Consider the following 19,965-nt stretch of genomic DNA (forward strand, 5'->3'; position numbering starts at 1 on the left):
ATGACCATAGGGCCCGGGGGCTCCAGGGGTAGTTGTCTCAGAATGGATCCGATCACAGGTTTTAAGAGGCTACTTTGAAATGCTGCGTGTATCTTCCCAACAATCAAGGTAATTTCAATTGCACTGTGGCTGAGCCGCAATGTACAAGGCAGCAGCTAAGCCTTAGACAACTTAGGCAGGCACCTTTTAGCTGTGTTCCAGGAGACAATGGAGACAGTTGACCCTGTATCAACTTCCATAGGGCATGGATGTCCCTCTAAGCCATAGTGACAAACAGCTTTCCGTTTGCCTTGTGAACAATTTGATCACTTTTGTTTCCCTACCACCGTCATGAACAGAGAAACATGTTTTCCTCCTCTGAGACTGGAATTTTGGTGGCTTGCTTGCATAAGAATTGCCTCTCACTGGGGAAATAACTGGGGAGCTATCAACAGGCAGGGAAGCCCTGCAAACCCTACCCAGATGCCCTCTCTTTCCGCAGCTAAGGCAAACTGTGGATTTAAATCAGCAGTCAGCTCGGCTCTGCTTATCCCCCACATCCCGGGCATTTAGCTTGTCCTTACTGGGGATTACCCTGCCGACCTCTTGCTGGACCAGCCTTAAGTTGATGGACATCGTCATCGTCGCCTATGGCATCTTCAGGGCCAGCATCCCCGTAGTGAACCTCGAACTACTTGTCGAACTAGTTGAGCACTGGACTTTCCCTGCATCTGTTCCACCAATTTGGTAGACAATTCAATTGCTCTAGCCTCATCCAAAGCAGTCTGTAAATTCAAGTTATGTTTGGCTAGGAGGCGGTGCTGAATTCGGAGGTCTTTAACCTATAATAAGTTGATTCAGACTGACATCATCCAGATTGTGGAAATTACAGTATAGGGTGGCTGCTCTTAAAGCCGCTACATAGTCATTGATCGACTCCCCTTCATGTTCTTCCTGTGAAACGCATGACGGTGGGCCACACAGGACGCTGTAGGCACATGATGATGTTTTAATTTTGTCATCTAAACCTCCCATGACACTGTGTGAATGGGTTGCGGTGCCACTAGAGTACCCACAATGTTAAACATTTCCCTTCCACACAGGTTTAAAAAACATGCCCTTTTCCTACTTTCTGACAGATTAGTGTACTCCTTTGCCTCTAAAAACACTCAAACGGTTAATATAAAAGTCCCAGGTTTCTGAGGTGGCATTAAATTCAGCGAGCGTGCTCATAGAAGCCATGCCTATCTAACAGCCTTCCTTTTATAATTAAGGAGAAGAGAAGAAGAAAAGAAAAGAAACAAAACCTTTTCCTTCTTCTGTCACGGTCATTTCCCCCTTTCTTCAATTGTCTCCCTCATGAAGGTAATCAGCTCATAGTGACTAATTTTCCCTCAGCGAGAGTTATCAGCTCTCAGTGACTGTGCTCTGACGCAGGGACTTAATCAGCTCTTTTCTGGGCTTTGTCCTCAATTCAAGATCCCACCTTCGTCACCAATGTTCTATCTGGGAGAACTCGGGTGGAGGGAAGGACTGAGGCAAGCCAGATCTCTTAATGCTAACAGTTTATTGCTAACAGGTTGCCAACACTGAGCCCCTGCTTGACAGCTCTTTATATATGCCAGCTGTCAAGCAGGAACCAATCAGAACCGAGTATGGCACCCCCTAGTTGAACCAGGAAATTGCCATACACAACAACCATGATTTTGGTTTTTGAGGTGTTAAGCTTCAAGCCGTATTTTTCAGATATTTCTGAGACTCTGTTGATGAGAAGCTGAAGGTCTTCATGCTTATTGGCAAGCAGAACTGTATCATCAGCATATCTTAAATTGTTCATCTGAGTATCATTTACTTTGAGACCAGCATCAATGTTTTCCAGTGCTTTGTTGAAAATTGACTCAGAACTACAAAACAACTAAGAGATCCAAAATTGAAGTATAATAAAGAAGATAGTATAATTGGATACAGTGCTTAACACATGTAACACAGGCTGTAACCAAGTTGTGGATAACTTTGCTAAATCCGGCTAGTTTACTGCCATTTGCAAATCCAATAATATATAGTGATTAAGGAGCTCTCCCAAACTAGTAATGTACTCTTTCTGGATTAGTATAGCACATGCAGAGGAAGCCTCATAGCAGAAACTTACCTTCTATAAAATATTTCTGCTGCACCTGGATTTAGCTTTAGCTTGTTATCTGTCATCCAGACCATTACTGAGATTAAACAACATCCAATGATATTGTTTGATCCTCTGGAAGATATATTAGCACTACTCTGTGTTGTTGCAAATACAAGTTTGCAGCACTGATACTTGTAATGCTGGGTAATACAAACAGTGGAATTTAATTAAAGAATATTTTCCTAGTCGGAGATAACAACTTTATCCCTACTGAACATTCAGTGAATATGAATGTTTTTCTTGTGTGGACTATAACTTTAAAATGTATCTCATTAAAAAAAAAGGCATGAAACAGTACAAAGTACCCCAGCATTAGCTGTATCTTTATTTACCCAATATAACACAATTTAGACCTGGGTACTAAAATGCATTAATAGGATGTTGGAAATTGAATATTGGTGTAGTTGGCTTATCAAAAGAGAATAGCTCTTTCTGAAAAACTAATAAATCATAGTGAATTATTCTAAGATATGATTAAGTTTAATTTATGAAAAGTGGACCCCTTCCATAATTTTATGCTTACAGAATCTACAGATTAACTTCCATTGTGTTAATTCTCTGTTTGGAAAAGGTATTATAAATGGTTAAAACTAATAGGTAGAAATTATTTTCCCCCTAATAGAGATTGGATGCCTGGGACAATTATTTTCAACCATATTGGGTGCTATTTTGAAGTGGAAATTCATTTATTATCTATTTATAAAATGTATAGATATCTATCTGTAAGATATCTTACCTATTAACTCTTGAGGTACTATTTGCCTTTTAGCCAATGTATAGTTTAAATATTCACAAACAATATTGTATTATCATATAAAAATAAAAGATGGTGCACTCAAAATATATCTTTTTCAGAAAAGGTCACAAGCAGGATTTTATTAATCCATTTCAATCAGAGCTTCATGTGGGTAATTTTACTTAATTGGCTGTGGCTAATGATTTGCTGCTGGCTGAAACAAATCCCCAATTATTGATTTTAGAGCTTCTGATTTGTGATATTTGACACCTTGTTATCTTATCCAGGTTCATTATACACCATGCCTTTTCTCAGGTTTTACATTTTTTGCTAAAGAGAAAATGTCTCCTCTTAGTCCTTCCAGTTATTTGTGAACATGCTTTTATTTAGATTTAAGTCCATGATTGTTTATTTAGTACACTACATCATTAGGTTTATGTCCAAACTACTACAGCTTGTGTATTCTTAGATTGTTTTTAATATATCCCCATTCTTTTTTTATTAATTTCTACATTCTGCACTATCATGTAGTGCACGCACAGATAACCTCAGCTGCAAAAAGAAAGAAAGGAAAATTGATTCATTGGAGCTGTGATGTTAGAAAAATTGCATTTCCTGGACAGCAGGTGACAAGAAAGCACTAGACTGTATAAAGCCAGAATATCACTGGAAGACAAAAGCACAAATTCTACATTATTTGAGCCATGTCGTGTGATCAAATTCACTGGAAAAGGCACTTATGCTTGGAATGGTCAAGAGCAAAGGAAATGAGGCTGCCAAAAACCACAGCAGCTAGACATCAGTAAAGGTGACACTAGCCAGAGCATAAAACAAGTGAAAGAAGCTATACTAGATTGAAAAATATGAATAGAAATGAATTGCCTAGAAGCAAATACAATTGAACAGTTCATCAGATTGGTTTGGTGTTCAGGAATATTAGCAGTTTAAATCTCAGGCGTTCACTATCCGAGTTACTTAAAAAAGTAAATTATATTTTGTTTCCTTGGTTCAATAATACAGTCATGGTTAATTAGTTTATTCCTCTCATATTAATTTGTCTCGCAAGTTTTAAAGTGTTTTCCCATTTGGCTTCTATACTCTAGAATCAATTCTATTATTGTTATTAGTTTATACTTTGTTTGTGCAACTGTCAGATAATTATTTATATCAATTATCACTTTATAACTATCTTAAGAAATGGGTGCCATTGTATATTATATAGTTGTATTGAGATAATTATGCATTTAGAGTTATATGAAGCGGGCTTGGTGCTTTCCATCATCCAATCTTTCTGACTCCAAAACTCATCCAAGGTTAAAACAAGATGTTTATGCCGATCTTTGCAAATACTATAATGTTATGAGGACAAACATATTCTGTTCTTTTTCTTCTGTATTTCTGCCATCAGTGTGCTGACTCTTTTAGTCTATTCCTAAACATAAGGAACTACCTGGTCACTGAAAATACTGGTGAATAATTACCTTTAGTTGTCTTCCCAGACATACAACACATACTAATACAAGGAAAGAAGGAAGGCTCCTGTGCTGGCAGGGGACAAACCTCTGGTCTCTTAAAGTTATAGGTAGGCTGAGTTTCTTACATTTGTATTGACTGATAATGGGAGGCAACAGAGCACTATGTTCTTGATTCAAAAGCTAGCAACTCTCCATTGAAATCATTTTCCATCTGACAAAAAGATCAAATAAAATTTGGAATGTATGATAGCCTTCAGCTACAGTATCATCCAGTGATGGGTTTCAAAAAAAAATTGAACCTACTCTGTGGGTGTGGCCTCTTTTGTGGGAGTGGCTTGCCAGCCATGTGACCTGGTGGGAGTGGCTTGTCGGCCATGTGTTCTCTCTCTCCCCCTCTCTCCTTCCTTTTGTCTCTCTGTCCCTTTTTCCTTTTTTCTTTCATCTCTCTCACTTTTTCTTTCTTTTTTCTTTTTTCTTTCTTTCTTCCTTTCTTCCTTTCTTTCTCTTTCTCTTTCTTTCTCTGTGTGAGTCTGTGTGTGTGTGTGTTTGTGTGTGTGTGTATGTGGTGGGTTTCAAAATTTTTTGGAACCTCTTCTGTAGGTGTGGCCTGCTTTCTGGTGGAACCTCTTCTAACCGGTTCGGTAGATTTGACTAACCAGTTCTACCGAACTGGTGCGAACTGGTAGGAACCCACCTCTGGTATCATCTGATCACTGGATTGGTTCATCTCTCAATAAATGATTAGGAACAGGTCTATTAGTCAGCAGCACTTTATTTGAGCAATCCTTAATTTTTCCTGAAAAATTATAAACTAATCTCATACCAATTCATGTTTACTACTATTTAAAACATGTTTATGATGCACTCCTTTTTGCATTATAAATTAATGCTCATAATGTAATTACCATTTCAATTTTAGGCATCAGATTGGTTACTAAATGGAAATCAGGTGATACTATAGCATACTACACAGTATCTAATTATTATCATCTCTAGGGAGGGACCAGCTCTAGCCCTTCTATGGTGGAAATTTGTACTAGAAATAGATAAAGACCTGGGAAACAAAGTAAAAGCCAAATACTACAGAAAATGAACAAACTTGCTATTTCTTGATTTGCCCACCCATGGGAAAAATAGAGCAACTTTAAATCAGCTTTATCACAGATCAGGCAATGAATGGAAAAACTTAACCTAAAATAAATAAAATTAGAGAACATACATGAAAATTACTTTTCCCTATCTGCATACTTGTGTTGATCTCATGGAAAGAAAATTGCTAATGATTATATCACTACTAGGATTAGATGTAGTAAGTAACACACTGGTAAGAACCTTAAAAGATTGCATAGGAGACACTAGTATAGTTCCATCCTGGAATGAAATATTGAAACAGCAGAGTGATTCAAACCATTAGTGATAATTGCATCTACTCCCAATACTTAACAGGCAAATTGAATGATGCTCTTCTATTAGTATCTGGCTAGTCAGAATTCTTGCTCAAATGCCTTAGTAACAGAAACTATCCTAATAGCTAATTTGTGAGCTGATTTTTCCCTTTCTGTCCCCTGTGTTGTTTTTCTCTGTCTCATTTATATTTGTGGATATATTGTGCATACAGATGTCACAGAGTAATCTATAATCATAACTGCTTTCTTTACAACTCATCCCAAAATGGGGAAAAAAATTAACAGCATTATTATATATTCATAATGTCTATAGGATGTTACTGTATACCAAAGATGTGGAATGAGTTTTAAACCTTATAGCCTTCTGTAAATAGAATAGATTATCGTTCCTTAACAATTCATTTCTCTACAATACATTAATGAAAAGAAATGCTTTCTGGGATTCCTAAGTAGCAAGTATTCTGCAAATTAAATAGGCTGGCATGCATCCAGCTAACAAAATGAAAAGAAATTGAGTTTGCGGTGTCACTTACAGAACAATCTGATAGTATCTCAAATTAAGTATATATTTAACATATCACACAATGAAGCCTTGACCTTTCCCTAAAATGCAAATGCTGCCTAAAACACTATAGACAAAATACTCTGTTGAGTTATAGAGCTACATTCTTTGAAAACAACAAAAAAGGGAAATAATTACAGACAGAAGCAGAAGACAACAATGTCAAAGGGATGGTATCAATTCACAATTCTTAAAAGAAAACCAATATTCCACTAACCATACTGCAGATACATAATATTGTTGTTGGACATAACAGCTTTAATGTCAGGGTTCCAAGTAACACCCCCAACAAAAGAACACTCTGAGGCCTGAAGTTCCTCAAAGTTCCATTTTATTAGAGATGTCATGTTGGCACATCTGGGAAAATCCTAATCTGAAAGCTTCCAGGTTTTCCCCACCCAAATGAAAGCCCACGTCTCTGCCCAGCATGCACATGTCCATCATATAGACCAATCAGTCATCATCCCAACTGGAGATGCCTTCTAGTCACACCCTTCCAGGTGGAGGGCAAGATGTCCTTGACTATCTGAGAAAGGAATTTTATTTTGACTCTATACCTCCCTTACTCCATATAATCCCCCCTTCCACACCAGTAAATGTAGCAGGCCGGAAGGCCCCAATGAAAAATAATGGCTTCCAGGCCTAACATTTATATTTCTCCAGTGTCACCACTATCATTCCGTAATCCCACATGTTAATTATGGAATTGACTCCATTTTGTTGTGGAAAAGAATGTCTATTTCTAAAATAATAAAAATAACATGATTATTAATACTTATATTAATGCTCAGTTACCAATGTTTGGATCTCTCCTTTTTTTCCATGGCACACTCTATTTAAAAGGGAAAACCTTTTTTAAAAAGGTTGCAATTGCACATCTACTGCTATTGCAATGGGCATTATCAGTTCTATGGAAATTTAGTATGCCCAAGTCAATCCATCCAATTCTCCATCACCTGTCACACTATAGAACAGTGTTTCTCAACTTTGACAACATAGGCAATTCATGGTTGGCTGCGGAATTCTAGGAATTGAAGTCCACACATCTTAAAGTTGCCAAGGTTGAGAAACATTGGTTTAGAACACGGTTGTCAAACTCATTGTGTCACGTCATTGTGTCACATTGCAAAATATCATTTGTTTCACATGATGTTTTGCAATGTATTGCCTATTTGCAGAGCTGGGGTGGGCATGGCCTGTGCCTGATGCATCCAGCCCAAGGGCCCTTCACTTTGACACCCTTGGTTTAGAAGATCATTTAGACCCAGAGTAGGATGTGGAAACCAGGTATCTATTCTAAACTGCAGCACTGTGCCTTCATCTACAACTTTACATTAGTTTGAAATAATTGGTTTAAATCAGCTCATGAATTATAGCAGACCTTAATGTTTTTTCTATCTTTCATGCTAAACTCCAACTAGTCTCTGAAGTACCCAGAAAATATGACACTTCAAATTATCAGTGTTTAATGTTTAATGTTTTATTATTTTAAAATGAGATAAGGATTCTTTTGATCTACTTTATGCCAAATGTTTCTTCTACAACTTGTCCATTTATCAATAAGTTTTTCAAAATCAAAACATATTGAAACAGACATTTATTCAGTTTTAATTCTGAGAGATACATATGGATGCTCTTTTCTTTTTTTCTTGCAGATTCTCTCCTTGTGGCTCTCTTCTTCATAATCTTATTTAGACCACATTTAAAATAATGTGGAACCTTAGACTCACAGTTTTCTTTCCAATCATACCTATCATTTTTATCCATTTATTTGATATTTGTACCATCATTGAATTACTTCAACGGGTCATGAATTACTCAGAACAGAGACTGCTCTATGTATGCAAAGCAAGCTTAGAATTTCTTTCTGCTACCAACTAATGTTTCCCATCTAGTTTTATTTGGAAACTATATTTACAAATCCTTTATTTTGCGCAACAGTAGTATCCTGCATACAATGCATTGATTTCTAATAAATTAAAAACTTTCTAGCAGAATCCTGGAGCTTATATCAGGTTTATAAACCACCTGATGTGGACAACTTGGTCTAACTGCAAAAGACGCACAATTTTCCAGTCAACTTGTCATTGTTTTCATTTTAATTTTGCAGTACGGTGGAAAATGGCGTGGTAGAAAATTCTTTCCAAAACAGTCATTTTTAAGTGGGGAAAAAATAATCCTACAAGTATTGAATTTGATTCTTATGTTGAATGAGTTGAATAAGTCCAGAAAGTCACATGACATTCTAAGAACGATTTGAGTATTTCAAGAGCCAATTATAATATAAATCTGTTGGGAGAGAACCAAGCATCTTTTCCCAGCTGCCTTTCATAATTTAGAAGTGCAATATAAGTTTGGTAACTCCATGGAAATCTTCTTAAGGTCAATTGACCCTTTGCTGGAAGATTAACTTGATCCTGAAATTAAACTTCAGTTTGTGTGTACCCATATCTACTAAACCTAGACACGTTGCTGCAACAATGAACAGCATTTTTTCTCAGTTTCCACAAAGTTCAAATAAGCAACATGGGCTCACCAACATGGGCTCACCCAGCCTTGTTGTAGTCTACTAAAATTTGATTCTTAATAATCTCTTGTGCATTTCCCAAACTGACTTTTTACATGCATATTTTGACAATTATAAATATTCACTTTGCAATTCAGATTAAAATATCTCATTTAAAAATAATTTACCATGCAACATAAACAGTGGTAATTTTGTTTTTGTTTGTTTGAGAAAGAGCAAGGGTTAATCTAGCTTGGCGTCATGGAACTGCTTCTGAATTCATTGGATCTTGGCCCACATTTCCTACTGATTTAACTTTCTGTTAAGTCTATTCATCAACAATTTAATACATAAGACGAAATCACATGCTGGCCATTGCCTGTTACAAAAAGCTGAACTTTGTTCTTTCCTGCTCTGTGTTTATCTTCCAAGCACAGAATGGAGACGGCTTTTCTCTCTCTAAAATCACTCAGGAAAATGAAGTAACTTGTATTTCACAAACAGGAAGCTTGCTTATCTTAATTGAATCTCCTGAGTATTTGGGTGTAAATGTCAGCTGGACATGCAGATTAAATGAATTCCAGAGCGATAGTTAATTCAATGAGTTGCAACAACCTTTTTTTTTAAGTCTCGTGCCATTTAAAAATACATTAGGCCTATTTAGTTGGAATTAAACCCATCAACTGAACTGCATCAACTGAGCTCTGTTGATTGACTTCCTACATAAGAACAAGCTTTAGCAGATACACTATATCTGCAAATATTAGCAAATATTACGACCAAAATATCAAAATGTGCACCGTTAAAGTAAATAACATACATGAAAAGTATGTTGCATGAAAAGTAAACTACAGTAAATATATGTCAGTATCTAATGCCAATACCCGTTTTCCTTTCTAAGCATAATTCCTGCTACATCCTGTTAAAGACCAAGCAGAGTGATACCCTATCCTTTGTGGCCAGCTGATTCCCAGTTACAGACTAAGGAGGATACCAGATCATTGTCCTTGTCCAAGTAGTACTTACAAGAAAAAATAAAATTAGTGATTTATTTCCCCCCACAAGAACTGGATTGAATTGGCTAGATTATAACCTCTACTATAAAGAGTTTTATTGTGGGAAGTATCTGTAAATGAGCCAAGGTGGTGCAGTGGTTAGAGTGCAGCACTGCAGGCTACTTCAGCTGACTGCAGTTCAGCAGTTCGGCTGTTCATATCTCACCGGCTCAAGGTTGACTCAGCCTTCCATCTTTCCGAGGTGGGTAAAATGAGGACCCGGATTGTTGGGGGCATTATGCTGACTCTGGAAACCGCTTAGAGAGGGCTGAAAGCCCTATGAAGTGGTATATAAGTCTAACTGCTATCGCTATTGCTAATATACTAATCAAATAAGCGTAAACATACAGTAACATAATGTTTAGCACAGGTTTTGTATATACTACATATTGGTTTGCTCATTTTACTACTTATTTTTATTCTGTGGATGTTTTATTATACATCATCCTAATTATGGCAAGATATAATCTAGTAAACAAATAATCAATGTCTATAAATGGCTGTGCATAACCATATTTAAGCAAGAAAGGAAAGAGAATTCATGAACATATGTTTATTGACTGCTTGATTTTATTTATTAAATATTTTTATGCTACCTTTATTATTTTTATAAATAATTCAAGGCAGAAACATACCTAATATTCCTTCTTCCTCCTACAGTTTTTAAAGATGTATGCATGACTGCACTGTGATTTGAGTAACATACTTTTTTATAAGGAAATGGGATGATCCATAGCTAGCTAGAAATCATCGTTTCTCAAGATTTTGAAATATTTCTCAAGACTAGTTTGAGTATGAATAAATCTTTTGTCATCTCTTTAATTTATCATACTTAAGTAAGGAATACATTTTGAAAGTAACTGTGCCCTTTCTCTGACAGGCAATTATTCCATTAGAACCAATTAAAACTCTTACAATACGAGTCATATAATATGCTACGTAGCAATGATACTTTGAAACAAGCGTAGTATGACTGTTTTGCTTCTGTTGAAAATGTGCCAATGTGGGAGCTATACATTTTATAGCTCTGGCTTATCATGGGACACAAAACTGGGTTTCACTGACTCATTGAGTTTCATAAATACGGTTTTAAAACTTTTTTAACAGCAAAGGTTTTAACAAACCTTTAGTCTGACATGATTGATTCCATTTTTTTACCTTTTTACTTTATATTTAATGACTATTATAAATAATTTCACCAGCAAATCTGCATAAAATTCACAACTGCATTCATTCAGTAAAATATTTTTTTGTCTTTTTCTTAAAGTGGTGTAGATAATATGCAAGACTTAACATGATATGTTGGACTAAAGTTTGCACAATCTGTTTTGCAGAATAAAATAATATAACACTCTGGATCCACCTCCCACAAATCTAACAAAAAGGTAGACCACTCTAAAGATTTTTATTTTTCCTGTTCAATAGTGTCCATTTCTCAGAGATTGTCTGAACAAGTTCTGGCAGGGTTTTTTGGCAAGGTTTTTCAGAAGTGCTTTACCATTTCCGCTTTCTTAGAGCTGAAAGAATTTGAGTAGCCCAAGATCATCCAGCTGGCTTTTTGCCTAAGAAGGAGACTAAACTTATGGACTCCCAGTTTCTAGCCTGATGTCTTAACCATTATACTAAACTGGCTCTCCTAAAGGCTATATGAGTAATGTTTTCTCCTGTTAATTGAACTTGTCTTTGTGCTTTTAATATTAGAAGCTTTCTTATATAAAACCTGAGTATATATTGCTCAGGTCTATCTATGCTAATTACAAAAGTTCTCCATATTTCAGAAAAACTGTCACTAATTATGCCTGCATTATTTATATACGTAAGAAGTATAACACTGAACTAAGGTAAATATCAAAGTGCAAAAATTATGCAAATAAAAAGTTCCAATGTAAATTAGGGGAAATTGTTAGGAAAAATATCACCTGTGACAGATATTGCATACTCTTAAATTCACTCTTGCTTAAAGCGAAATGCCACCAAAGATTAACTTGGGACCCTTGGAATCTTGCACTACAATCTGTGACATTGTTCCATCTCCTATACTGCTATGGAGCATGTGTTACTCTTTACTAACAAATCTGTTAATTATCTCAGATACTGCTGGGGTGTGTGTGAACATTTTCAGTATTTCTTCTGGTGCTACAGCGCAGGTAATTTTGTATGGGCAAAAATGCTAGGTTTATCTTGCTTTTCAGGCTTTTCTAACACCTTACCATTGTAGCACATTGATTTCAATTTGATCTTAGGAACTACTCAAACTACTGAATTTGCTAAGTGGAGAAAAGAAAAAGTTCACCTTTAACTTACTACCAAGGAATAAATTGAGCAAGAGCTTTGTATTTAAATGATGTCGGTTTCACTTATCTTGGCTTCCAGAGTCTAATACTTTTAGCTGTTGTTGACTTTACTTCATTGCCACCTAGTGGGAGGTTTAGTATGTGCAGTCAGCATTATTCTTTTTATTACAATAGTAAAAGTAAAGGTGTGTCTTCCACAAAAACTGAATTGCTGTTCCAACAGGAAACCATTCAATTGAGCATTCTATATACTTCAAATCATCTTCAACTCCTACCAATCCCATAAGTAGATCACGGCCTGTTCTTTTAAGTTTCCCAACAATTCATTTTTAACCATGTTGCTGTCTGTCATCTTCTCTTTCCTTCCACCTTTTCCAGCATTAGAACCTTTTCTAGAGAATTTGGAGTTTGCATAATGTGTTTGAATCAGAACAATTTGAGCCTGGTCATTTGTATCTCAAGTGAAATCTCTTGGTTTATTTGTTTAATAATACCTCCTTCCCTCCATCCATCCATTCATCATCCAATTTGTTTTCTTGGCTGTCCACAGTATCTTCCTCCAATACCAAAGTTCAAAAGTGTTGATACTCTTCCTATCCTGCTTCTTTAAAGTCCAACTTTCACTTCCATAGTGTGTCACAGGAAATACTGTGGCTTTGATCTTTGTAGATATACACACATCACAGAATATGATCATTCTATTAAAGGTCATAATTTTATTTTTATGCCATCCCAGCATTCTATATTGACTGGAGTTACCCATTTTTATTGACCTGCTTTGGGCTGTTCCCGCTAAAAAAGATTATCTCCAAATAATTTTATACCTCTCCTAATTTTGAAATTTCTACAATTCCAATGTTATATGTCTCTAGTGCATAGATATTATTCATTCACTCAATCAGTTTTTTGTTACGATTACTGGGACAACAACAATATTACATGGGGGGGTGGAAAGAAAAATTAGTATTGATATGAAAAATTTAAAAACTATAAAATGTATGTTAGGGCGTTGAGTTTACATGGAATCAATATTAAAATCTAGAGCTTAAATATTTCTTCTAGATTTAAAAGAAATCATAATAAAGATAAATAGCACTATGGCTATTAATAGCTGGAATCACAAAATCAAAAGAGATATTTTGATTACATCTGCACAGAACTAACATTGGAACAGTTTCAATTACAATTGGTTCACACAAATCGAAACAATTATATCTTCCTCCCCCCAAATTCTTTCTATGTATATCTATATATGTGACATTAAGTAATACACACACACATACACACACACACTATGTGGTTTACTCATCAGTCCACTTCCCCCTTATAATTATATATTTCTATATTATTTTATGACACAAACCATTTGGAAAAGAAATTTATCAGTATTTATACAATGTCATAAACAGAGGGTGATATATAGGTATAAATAAACAGTACATATAGTAGGGAAGAGTGGTGCTTAATAATATTTTTTTCCATCGTTTTTTATTTTATAATATATAACAATTTCATTTTCAATGTATGTTGTTTGGGTACAAATATTTTTATTATTATTTTTAGGAAATAGTAATCAAAATATTTGCAACAGTGTTAATTACATTAGTATTGATTTTTAATAATAACAATAATAATAACAACTACTACTACTTAACCATTTTAACATATATCCTTTATTTCATTGATCCTTTCCTTATATTTCCCTGCTTCTAACTCCTGTTTTATCATAAAATAAATCCCAGATCAAAAAGTATTCAGTTTCTTTCTTTTCTTTCTTTTCCTTAATTGTAAGTTTAAGTGTCAGCCTATCCATTTCTGCAGATTCTAATATTTTAATCATATTTTCATCTGTTGGGATCTCTTCACTTTTCCATTATTGTGCAAATACAATTCTAGCTGCAGTCAATACATGTAAAATCAGATATGCCTCCCCTTTATTGTACTTATCCAGTAAAATGCCCAACAAAAATATTTTGTTGTTTTACCATTTTTTTCCATCCATGTATGTATTTTTGTCCAGTATTTTTTTGCTTTTGGGCATGTCCACCACATATGATAGTATGAACCAAGTTCTATCAGAACACAGCATAATACCACAATTAGGTTTGCATATGATATGATAGACTTGCAGGACCAGTGCAACGTGCAACATGTTCATATTAGTATAATATAATATAATGTTACATACATACTATATACTGTAGGTGTATGGGAAAGTGTGTTAGCTATTACTTATTTGGGTTTAGTGATTCTGTTTCTTTCATTTATTGAGTTATTGAGATGAATTTTATGTTTGGTGGTGAGTCTGCACCAAGGGAAGCTCATTCCATTTCATTGTTCACATGTTGTGCATTGACAATAAAGATTTGATTTGACTTGATTAAAGAGCATGACCAAAATATCTCCCAAACCAATTTAATCTTTCTTTGCTTTAAAATACAAGCATAAAATCATTCAATTTCTTTTCCTTTCTTAGTAAATCACAAATATGTTTACTCTCAGTTTTTAGATTTATGTTAGTCTTTTAGTGTCCATTTTGTTCAGCAATGCATTAACTGTTACACTAACAAGTGCTAATGTAGATCCTGCCTTCTCTCCAAAGAGCTATAAAACTTCAGTACTTTCAGGATTTAAGCACTGATATAAATCTTGAAACCAGATGCTTCTAAATTACTATTTTTTTAGTTTGCAAATGATGCTAGCTTTTTCCAATCCTAGCAAAAAATTGAGTATTGCACATTTATAATAAATGAATGAAAATGTAAATAAGATAAAATAAACTTATTTACATTAGGGAAAGCATTTCAAATGACTTGAAGAATCAAAATGGAAAAACAGATATAAAAAGGAACAGTATGGAAGAATGATAAAATGAAATCCAAAAAGCCCATCCTATTCACAAATGACCTAACATAAAAAAAACCTAGTCAGAACTGCTTCTTCAAATAGAAATTTGTGACCGTCAGAAGTCTTCAAAATCTGTCAATTTTGATAATTCGTGTTTTAATTTCTCTTCTTGATTTCAAATGTTCTCAACTCTCCAATACTGAAAAGTAAAGAAGAATATTTTGAGCACTGCCTCTGAAAAGTAGGCTAGAATGTAAAAGTTGCAGCACTGAACTGTTCACATTCATTATGCAGACTTCATTTATCATATTATTACGTAACTAGCTTGATAAACTCTGTCCCAGGAAAGTCACATTTTCAACAATACTAACTAGTTAATTAAGAAGAAATTCACAGATATAATGAACACAAGCAAAGGCTTTTCTATTATCAATAAATCACATATTGACCTTTTGATTTTCTTTAGGTTCATCAATTATCAAGTGCACTTCAGCAATATCTGCTTTTCCTCAGCATGTAGAATTCTAATCTATGTTAATCATTTCCCTGCAAAATATTAAGAATTAAGGATATTGTACAATACTTTGCACATCATATTAACTATCCTTTATTTAATATTTGGATTGACCTCTTCTAGTCTTTTGGTCTCTATATTATTCACCAGGTTTTCTAGCATGGAGTAATTTATTGGAATCTAGTGATTCTTCTTCTATTGTTTGTTATAATTCTCCAGATTTTGTTTCACAATTCCTCTATCAATGAGATTCAGCACTTCAAAACAATTCCTGTTATTGTTTTGGAAAATTGTGGGAATGAGCTCAAGATCATAATATAGAAATAGATTGACTTGGAACTTGGACAGCAGTTCATAATCTGCTCCAATATTCAGTCTCTGGCCATGTCTTTATAACTGATCTATTTCTTTAAACCCATAATACAGCAAGCTTGATATCATCTGGTGATGTGAAACAACATATGCAAGATTAAATTATTTTAGAACACTTGATTTCCAAACTATGGAGAAGGAAACTGTGATGTAACAATAGGAAGTCTTTCACTAATTGGCTTGCATCATGCAACATATTGAAGCATAGTATTGGTTGTTTCATTTAGATTTAAGGATATTGATTGAGTCAGATATTATGACTTTTGAAAACTATGATAACAAGTTGTGCAAATTCAGTTATATTGTTATGATAAAATTGTGACTCAGACTGAAATGTGATTTAAATAAACTAAGTTTCAACTGCTGAAATAAAATATAAAAGTAGTTTTGTCTTGCAATTCAAATCTTATTTGCCTTACAAAAATGATATACAGGTGAAACTCAAAAAAATTAGAATATCGTGCAAAAGTTCATTTAGTTCAGTAATGCAACTTAAAAGGTGAAACTAATATATGAGATAGACGCATTACATGCAGAGCAAGATAGTTCAAGCTGTGATTTGTCATAATTGTGATGCTTATGGCTTACAGCTCATGAAAACCCCAAATCCAAATATCAGAAAATTAGAATATTACATGCAATCAATAAAACAAGGATTGTACATAGAACAATATCGGACCTCTGAAAAGTATAAGCATGCATAGTACTCAGTACTTGGCCCCTTTTGCAGCAATTACTGCCTCAATGCAGTGTGGCATGGAAGCTATCAGCCTGTGGCACTTGTGAGGTGTTATGGAAGACAAGGATGCTTCAATAGCAGCCTTCAGCTTTTCTGCATTGTTCGGTCTCATGTCTCTCATCTTTCTCTTGGCAATGCCCCATAAATTCTCTATGGGGTTCAAGTCAGGCGATTTTGCTGGCCAATCAAGTACAGTAATCCCATGGTCATTGAACAGGTTTTAGTGCTTTTCGCAGTGTGGGCAGGTGGCAGGTTCTGCTGGAAAATGAAGTCAGCATCCCCATAAAGCTCGTCTGCGGAAGGAAGCATGAAGTACTCCAAAATCCCCTGGTGGATGGCTGTGTTGACCCTGGACTTAATGAAGCACAGTGGACCAACACCAGCAGATAACATGGCTCCCCAAATCAACACAGACTGTGGAAACGTCGCATTGGACTTCAAGCATCTTGCAGTGTGTGCCTCTCCATTCTTCCCCCATCCTCTGGGTCATTGGTTTCCAAGTGAGATGCAAAAGTTGCTCTCATCAGAAAAGAGGACTTTGGACCGCTGAGCAACAGACCAGGTCTGTTTTTCTTTAGCCCAGGTAAGACACTTCTGACATTGTTTGTTGTTCAGGAGCAGCTTGACAAGAGGAATATGACATTTGAAGCCCATGTCCAAGATCCGTCTGTGTGTGGTGGCTCTTGATGCACGGACTCCAGCCTCAGTCCACTCCTTGTGAAAGTCCCCAACACTTTTGAATGGCCTTTTCCTGCCAATCCTGGCTGCGGTCATCCCTGCTGTTTGTGCACCTTTTTCTTCCACACTTTCCCCTTCCACATAACTTTCTATTAATGTGCTTTGATACAGCACTTTGGGAACATCCAACTTCTTTTGCAATTACCTTTTGAGGCTTTCCCTCCTTATGGAGGGTGTCAATGATGGTTTTCTGCACAACTGTCAGGTCAACACTCTTTCCCATGATTGTGATTCCTACTGAACCAGACTGAGAGACAATTTAAAGGCTCAGGAACCCTTTGCAGGGGTTATGGCTTAATTAGCTGATTAGAGTGGGACACTTTGAGCCTAGAATATTGCACCTTTTCACAATATTCTAATTTTCTGAGATTGTGGATTTGGGGTTTTCATGAGCTGTAAGCCATAATCATCACAATTATGACAAATCACGGCTTAAACTATCTTGCTTTGCATGTAATGAGTCTATCTCATATATGAGTTTCACCTTTTAAGTTGCATTACTAAAATAAATGGACTTTTGCACAATATTCTAATTTTTCGAGTTTCACCTGTACATAATCTGCCTCATAAAGCTGTTTGCTGATGACCTTTAACATCATTATGCAGAGGGAATGATTTATACATTTAAGAGATATAAGATTTATGAACATGTAGAGAAATAAAAACAGTAACATTCCAGACCGTTTCATATCCTAGGCAGAGATTTTTTGGGGAGAAATTTTGATATGCACTTATAACTGCTTAGAGAGGTTGTAAAGCACTGTGAAGTGGTATCTAAGTCTAAGTGCTATTGGTATTAAACATATTGTGCAAGACTGCCCACAATGTGCTTTCTCTGGTTCCCTAAAAGATCTGCATGAAGCAATGCCACAGGCGATTTCCTGGATAGCTGAATTGGATATGAGGCAACTGCTATACCCCCATAGTTTTACTTATAATTATGTGGACTGTGTATATATACATACTTCTCTTCTGTCATGTTCTCATAATATGCTAAATAATAAAACTACTTTCATGTACTTCTTTCCATGAAATGGAATTCATTTTTATTGGAAATGGTATTCTCAAAATGCAGAATTAATTCATGTTATAAAAGTGTTTTTAAACCGTATCTTGGGATCATTAAATTATTCCGCATTTTGTAATACTTATTATTTTTAATCAGAGTTTTGAGCAAATTTATTAGAAATGGAAATTATATTTTATGTAATTATCGGATTGATCCCTGAAACATTTATTGCTGTAAATTGTACAATTATTCTATAGGTTTTGGCTAAGATCATTCTGTTCTAATTTTAATTACCGTAGACAATGATCTGAAGAACGTTCCTCACTTTTTATTTTTGAATGAGCTACCACTAACATTTGGAGGACTATTCAAAAATTGGAAATTCTATACTGTTTTATATGCTTGCTTTCCTCTTTTCTTCTTCTTGCAAGTAAAATGATTTAATTCTATAGATCTCATTTAACAGCCAATTGTTTAAGAGTCCATTCAATGCTTTTATTAAACTTCTATGCCCCCCACCTCACCAAGGCAATTCTAGGCAGCTTCTTTTTTTGTAGCATATTCCCACAAGTGCAGGGTGTGAATTTTGGATCATTGAATGCCACTTTGCATGGTCAGCTGCATCTCCAGGGCACAGGTCTGAGGCTTGCATATCTAGGCAGCTTACAGGAATTCAATTTCACAACAGAACCCCTCAGCTCCTTATGACCTGTTCCAGAATGTCAGCCTCTGTCTCGCATGCTTGCTATCGGCTGCCATAGTAACGAAGAGGGTGGGGGCTCATGGCATTTGGGAGGGGAAATGTGCTGGTGGAGACGTCTCAGAAAAGGGAGTTTTGTTTTCACCATCTTTTGCGCATGCTGATGGCTCGTTTTTGGGTTTGGTCAAGGCCAACTGTCTCTGGATACCAGCTGAATGAGTCCACCTGAAGATGCGCCTCACATGACACCTTTTGGAGTTGGAGATTGGACATTTGATCGGGGTAACTAGGGGGAGGAATTTGGGTAAACTTTTGATATGTATAAGTTTGCACTTTTTTGCTTCAGATCTTGTTTCACTTTTGCTGTTTTCATTTCATATCCAGTAAAAGTATCATTTCTCTAATTAAATGGAATTGGGGGTTTTCTTTCTTGGATGTTGAATGAGGCATGCCTGACATAGAATTCTGAGAGCCATCCACCTGTATCATGTGGTTACATGACTTATTTTCAGTGTATTTTTTGCTAATTTCTGGCATTTATTTCCAGAAAAAAAATACCCATTTGAAGAATTAGTATTCAGAGGTTAACTTAATGATGATATTATTCATTAATGACTTCTGCAAAAACTATAAATCAAACAGAGTCACTCGATGACCCATTTAATGACCTATGACTTAGGATCATAATTTCAGGATCAATTACTGCCATAATTCTTACCATTGAAAATTTGGTTCGGGAAAAATATATTTCATGTAATAAATGTATCTTCTCAATTTGTTCTTACTTCCAACAGAAATAAAAAGAATATTAGCAATTCTATTACACATAGTTGAATAAATATAAAGAATGA

Source organism: Thamnophis sirtalis, unplaced genomic scaffold (assembly GCF_051295495.1).
Source record: "Thamnophis sirtalis isolate CommonGarterSnake01/CBP01778 unplaced genomic scaffold, rThaSir2_p1.2 scaffold_10, whole genome shotgun sequence".
Taxonomy (NCBI): Eukaryota; Metazoa; Chordata; class Lepidosauria; order Squamata; family Natricidae; genus Thamnophis; species Thamnophis sirtalis.